The sequence below is a fragment of the Rhinopithecus bieti genome, unplaced genomic scaffold, assembly GCF_001698545.2.
Source record: "Rhinopithecus bieti isolate Rb0 unplaced genomic scaffold, ASM169854v2 scaffold_18354, whole genome shotgun sequence".
In the NCBI taxonomy this organism is placed as follows: domain Eukaryota; kingdom Metazoa; phylum Chordata; class Mammalia; order Primates; family Cercopithecidae; genus Rhinopithecus; species Rhinopithecus bieti.
In genome coordinates, this window is record NW_016809835.1 from 482230 (window position 1) to 488229 (window position 6000).

Sequence of the window (6000 nt, forward strand, 5' to 3'; positions counted from 1 at the left end):
CACAGCTCTCCTCCTACTGGGCTATGAATGGGGAGACAAGGGACGAGTACCAGTGAGGGCCATCTGGAAGAGGAAGTGGATGAAGGCTCTATCACTGGCCAAAATCGGGTTGCACCTCTTCTCCCATGGTCCCCATACAAGCCCCTACAATGACATTCTCCTGGAAGCCCATTTTCATTGCTGCCTCCAGGCCTTTGCTCTCCTGTTTGTCTGGGACTACCTGGGAGCCCTTCTTCTAAACCCATCCTAGTCTGATTTGAACTCATTTTTCAAGGACCCACCTCTTCCCAGTTTATAGGCCATTTTCTCTCATTTCAGCCCACACTGCACTCTCCTTTCTCTGAATTCTTGTAGCACTTATAATCTCTATAATTATAATAATAACAATATTTTAGTTATTTATCAAGTACTCACTAAATGTCAGGTCCTATGCTAAGTAGTTTACATTATCTTTTATTTAATCTTCACAGCTATCCCAACCCATGTTACATTTGAGAAAACCATGGTTACGTAGCTAGTAAGTGGCAGGATGGGATTTGAACCCAGGTCCATCACTGGTAAAACCTGTGTCCTTCCCCATGGTCCGTATTTCATTTTTTGGGCTACCTCACAATATACTTGCACTGCATCCTCTTTATATATTTTATATTTCTTTCTATGTGCTTGTGCCTCATCTTCACAACAGAATTTATGCCTCTGATGAATGGGGTTACTTATTAGATATGTGTTTACTGTCCATTTTGTCAAGCATGGGATCAAGCACTTAGTAGGTACCTAATATTTGTGACTGGATATAGCATGAATAGACATGCATCATTCTTCGAAGCTCTCAAAGGGCTTTATAAGAACAATCACACCAGACGATGGTGCATGGAGGAGGGGAGCAGTGTAGTGGTCGCATGTGAAAAGGGTCCCTGAATAGCCAATAAACCATCTTACTCAGGTTCACTGTGATCCCCTTAACCTCTCAGTAACAGGCAAGGCCATGTGAAGCCTGGCACAGAGAGAGTATCAGAGAAATCCCAAGAGATGCAGCATCCCTGACACAAAAGCAATGTGGCTGTGGCAATCATTGTTCCTGAAGCTTCTCTGAGGATCCAAGATCACTTCAGCCAATCAGCTCCAGGATAGAAAGAACTTCAGGGTTTTACTGGGCTTCCTTGCCAAGCTTTAAATAGCTTAGTTACATCATTGAGAACCAGTGCCAAATGAAAGTCTTTCTGATTGACCTGCTATTAGGAGGCCACTGCATTATAAACCATCAAACTTTAGCCATAAAATAATTTCAAATGCAGTGTCAAAAGAAGAGTTCCAATATGTAATAAATAAAACTTAGAAGATGTGTAAAAATTAAAGGGTGGGTCAACTGGTTCAAATGGCATACAAATTTAATGTGAGTGTCACAGTCTAATGGAAAAAACAGCATCTCAGGATCCAAGGGGGTTCACATCAGTTTCAGCTTTGCCCTTCATATAACCTCAGCCATGTTACTTCATCTTACTGTGCCTCAGCCCCCTCAGCTGCATGACGAAGACTGCAAATTCATTGATTCTCAAATTACATGCTAGACATCACCCCAGGTTCACATGACGGCATAAGCTTCCTTTCCCAAACCTCATGTAAATACACACCACATGTTTCTAAAAAGTTCTCTGTATACACACCTCTATTACAAAGGTATATCACTCAGCAAGTTCTGTCAAGGTAACGAGCCCCATTTTAAAGAAAAAAGAAAGGGAGGGAAGAATCATGTTCAGGGTCACAGAAAATAAGGCCCGAAACATACAGAAACAGGTTCCAGATATGCAATCTGCTGCTAATCCATGGAGCCATGCTACTTTCCTTTAAGAAGAGAGCACTTAAAAGAATAAGGTTCTAGCTCTATTCTCATCAAGGAGAGCAACACCTTTGTAATGACTTATCAAGTGACTTGAGAAAAATACTTTCTTATCACGATTTCCATGTAAATTCAAAATTACCATAATTCCCATGTCAATTCAAAATTAGGAAAATATTAACACATTTTCTTAACTGTACAAATGCCAAGGGAACAGAGTCCAAGACTCATTGTAGAGGGAAAAAACCCAAGGTTCTCACAGAATCTCCACCCCCAGCCCACTTGGGACAGAGTTTTCTTTTTAAATTCTTATGTCTCTATCTCTCACGGGTCTCCTCTTCCTCTTTTCCTCTTGTCACACTATCTGCTATCTTTCCTGGCCACCTCTAAAAGCCAACACCCTCATCCTTTCCCCTTTCTTTGCTTGTTGCATCTACCTTTTAAGGGGCTCAGAAACAAGAGGCCAAAGCCTGTTAAAATCAGAAATAAAGCTACAAAACTAGAGAAGACCTGAGCTGCTTCCCTGAGAAAAGCACACAAGTGTGACATCTGCTAGTTGCTAAGTCCTTGTCTGTCACAGACAGTGGTAGAGGTCTCTCTCTCAGAGTAAAGAAGCCTAGCTGGATTTAGAAAGCAGCATCATTTGGGCTCTTGACTTTGGGAGAAGGAGTCCTTCTGATATGACACACCAGTTAATTCTTATTCCACAAAAACTGTAACTATAGCACAGTTAAAGCACTATAGTGGGAACAGGTAATGAATAGGGTCACTTTCCTGAGTGACATCTCCACTAAGATCTTTCATCATATCAGCCATCTATGACCCAGCCAAGCAGCATTTACCAGGTCAGTCCTATATAAGAAATAATAGGAGGTGCGGATGGACATTTGAGCTTAGCAAAGTTGTAATCCAATCTTTTGGACTTTGAACATAAATGGGACAAAGTCCTACAGAGACCACAATGGGTGTTAGGGAATAAAATGGCACCTTTCTCAAAGAAACAGCTAGAAAGGAAGCATCCCAAGCTACGTCCTGAAAGGCTTTACCCTCTGGGACTAAATTACAGTCATCAGAACCTTTATCTTAGAAGCAAATTGTTCATTGTACTTACCCTACGAGGACCCTCATTGGTATCTGTTTCTCAACTTCACCCATGAGTTACTCCCTTCCGGAAGGCTTCCACACACTCCTTCCCACCTTGTACTAGATGCCTCTCCTCTGACGCACAACACCCTGTCACACTTCTGACCAACTTACACACACACACACTGTACTATAATTGTATGCTTTTCTTCATCTGTAGGCTCCAGGTCCATTAGGACAAGGCCTGCATCTTTCGGCTCATAACTTTAGCACCCTTATATGTGCCTTGTGCATAGTACATGTTCACTATATGTTTGAATGAATGAGTACATGAACAAAAAGAATGAATCTTTGTATCTTCTATAATACAGTTCTCCTTCCACCAAAGCATTCATCTTGGTACCTTCCCATCATGAGGCCAGGGTAGGGCTTTGTGACATCACTCTAAGATAAGATAAAAGCACAAGAATAGGTTGCACTCAGCAGAGGCAAAACAAGCTGTCCTCAAGCAGGGTGTGACACAGGTTTCTTCTTGTCTTGAGGATGAGTGAAGAAGCCCACAGCCACATGGGTATTTTCGCAGCTTCCCGTGGGGGAAAGACTGACCCTGGATAGGTAGGTGATACATGAGCTTGGAAACACATGGCTTCATTGTGGCTGGGGCCTAAAAGAAACAGGACTGGGCCTTGTGGCAGGTCTGGCCTCCAAAGCCTGGAAGGATGAGGTTGGTGCTCCATGCTGTGGCCCAGAGAACTGTGTGAGTTGTTTCTTGAACACATAGTGACACGTCCATGCCCTAGACACCAGCACAAGAATTCAAGCCCTGTATAGTGGAGCTCTCTAATACCTTTCCTGGGCAACTAATTCAATTTTCAGGAGAGGGGGAAAAAAACAAAAAAGGAACAGCTGGCATTTTCCATTGAAGGTTCTGAATAAAACCAGAAATACTTTGTGCTTTTGGGATTGGGAGGTGGAGTAATGTGAGCTGCCAAGCTGCAACGTGTTCTTAAACAAACAGGCTGTGCAGCCACAGGAAAAGCCATCTAGGAAGGTATATTTTTATTAGTCCTTCTTTCAAAGACTTATAAGATTTTAAAAGAACCACATGAATTCTGTTTTAACTTGCATAAAAGCCTGAAGTTAATTTTATGAGCAGATTTCAAAACCCTGAAAACAGGTTTGGTAATATCTCTGACAGGGCTTGAACTGCAAGGTTTAAGGAGGCCTCAGGAAAAAAAAAAAGACAGTTTAATGTCCTCTGTACGTTTTCACTGAAAAGCTGTGTCACATTTTGGTAAATAATATTTAAAGGACAACAAATCTTGCTTAACAACACTCCATGGAAAAAGCCTGCAATGAATGACTTCTACTAACTTTTAATGGTTAGGTGCAAATCATCAAAGCTAAGGCTAATGACTTTCAGAAAACTATGAGTTTTCTTGGTTTCTGATAAGTGATGTTGAAAAAATAGTCCATAAAACATACCACCAACTCCCACCTCTCTCCCATCCCTAAAATGCCTCATCCAGTCAGAGTTTCTACTTATAGTTCTCAAGTAAGCAGAAGATATGAGAAGGTCACTGCACTCCCTGTGCATCTGCTGAGCCCTGACTTGATCTATGTCTACACGTGTAAGCTAATTAGAGCAAACATATTTAAATTTTTACTTTCTTTTATTTTTTGAGATGGCGTTTCACTCTTGTCGCCCAGGCGGGAGTGCAATGGTACAATTTTGGCTCACTGCAACCTCTGCCTACTGAGTTCAAGCAATTCTCCTGCCTCAGCCTCCCCAGTAGCTGGGATTATAGGCATGTGCCACCATGCCCAACTAATTTTTATATTTTTAGTAGAGACGGGGTTTTGCCATGTTGGTCAGGCTGGTCTCGAACTCCTGACCTTAGGTGATCCACCCTCCTTGGCCTCCCAAAGTTCTGGGATTACAGGCGGGAGCCACTGTGCCCGGCCTTAATTTTTTTTTTTTTCTAATTCAGCCATATAATTGATTAGTATCCTTAAAGTTAATTAGGTTAACTAACAGTAAATTTCCTCAATAATTTACAGTTTATTAAAATTATTAATATGAATCAATAATACTTCTGACAGGTTAATGTCTGTATAAGCACAACATAAAGCTACTAGTCCTAGAAACTGAAGGCAGACAATTTTTTCTCTCACTTTTTCTTTAGCCTCAACCCAAATAGAATGGAAGGTCAAAATGTGGCAAGGTCTTGGTCACTTTGGAAGAGCCAACCCAGCAGACATAATATTTCCGCGTGTCACATGACCAAGATAAATAGCAGGTCAGGAAGCCAGGACCAGAACCCAGCAGAGAGCTGTGCTCAAGAGGTGGAAATGAGAGCACTGAGTCAGGTCACTGTGTCTATGTCTTGCCACTAGACCCCAGCAGCACGGGGTCAGGAAATGACCTGGGCTTGGTTCCAACCAAAAGGAGAGGTTCAGAATCCCTTCTACCCCCTCTAGACCCTTCCATTCACCAGCCACTTCTTCCTACCTTTGCCCACCATCTCCACCCTGGAAGCCAAGCCTCAAAACAGACTATATCTGGAAACTGCTTACCTTGTGGACAGGATGTGAAATATTTTAAACATCCTAATGCTACAACAACAGTGATCAGTGGTTTTATTTTATGTTAACACCGAAGTGTGAGGACCAAATGTAAATAGATTTTTAATCACAACATTATTTCCAGAATGGCAGGAGAATTTAATTTTAAGATTTAGGAAGAAGGAGTTATTGTTAAGTATCTGAGAAGAATCATCAAGATTTGGGAGCAGGAAGTGAAGATTATCCAAATTAAAGATTGTGCTAATTTATTACAACCATATATACTGAAAACAAGCATGTTGGGGTAAGTGGAATGCTTCCTCCATAGCAGAGTTATGATAGTTTGGGAAGAAAGAATTAAGCCATTATAAAAAGTGCAGCAACCTTCCTCCTTCCAGCCTGCCTGCGCAATGACCATGCAGAACAAGCCATACCTGTACACTATCTCCATTTCAAACATGTATAAAATCCTATTTACACATTTCTAAACTTCTTTTTTTTTTTTTTTTTTTTTT

The 6000-nt window shown here is 41.4% G+C and overlaps 2 long non-coding RNA genes across 3 annotated transcripts in view; one reads left to right on the forward strand and one right to left on the reverse strand.

The window, feature by feature from the left end:
* Positions 1-3302, reverse strand: part of LOC108541138 (uncharacterized) — a 28068-nt gene extending 24766 nt beyond the window's left edge. The window contains exon 1 of the long non-coding RNA XR_001888873.1: positions 2949-3302. This is a non-coding gene — a long non-coding RNA (uncharacterized LOC108541138). The remainder of the gene's footprint in view (positions 1-2948) is intronic.
* Positions 3303-3398: 96 nt separating this feature from the next.
* Positions 3399-6000, forward strand: part of LOC108541140 (uncharacterized) — a 14646-nt gene continuing 12044 nt past the window's right edge. For both annotated transcript variants that reach the window (XR_001888874.1, XR_001888875.1), the window contains exon 1: positions 3399-3535. This is a non-coding gene — a long non-coding RNA (uncharacterized LOC108541140). The remainder of the gene's footprint in view (positions 3536-6000) is intronic.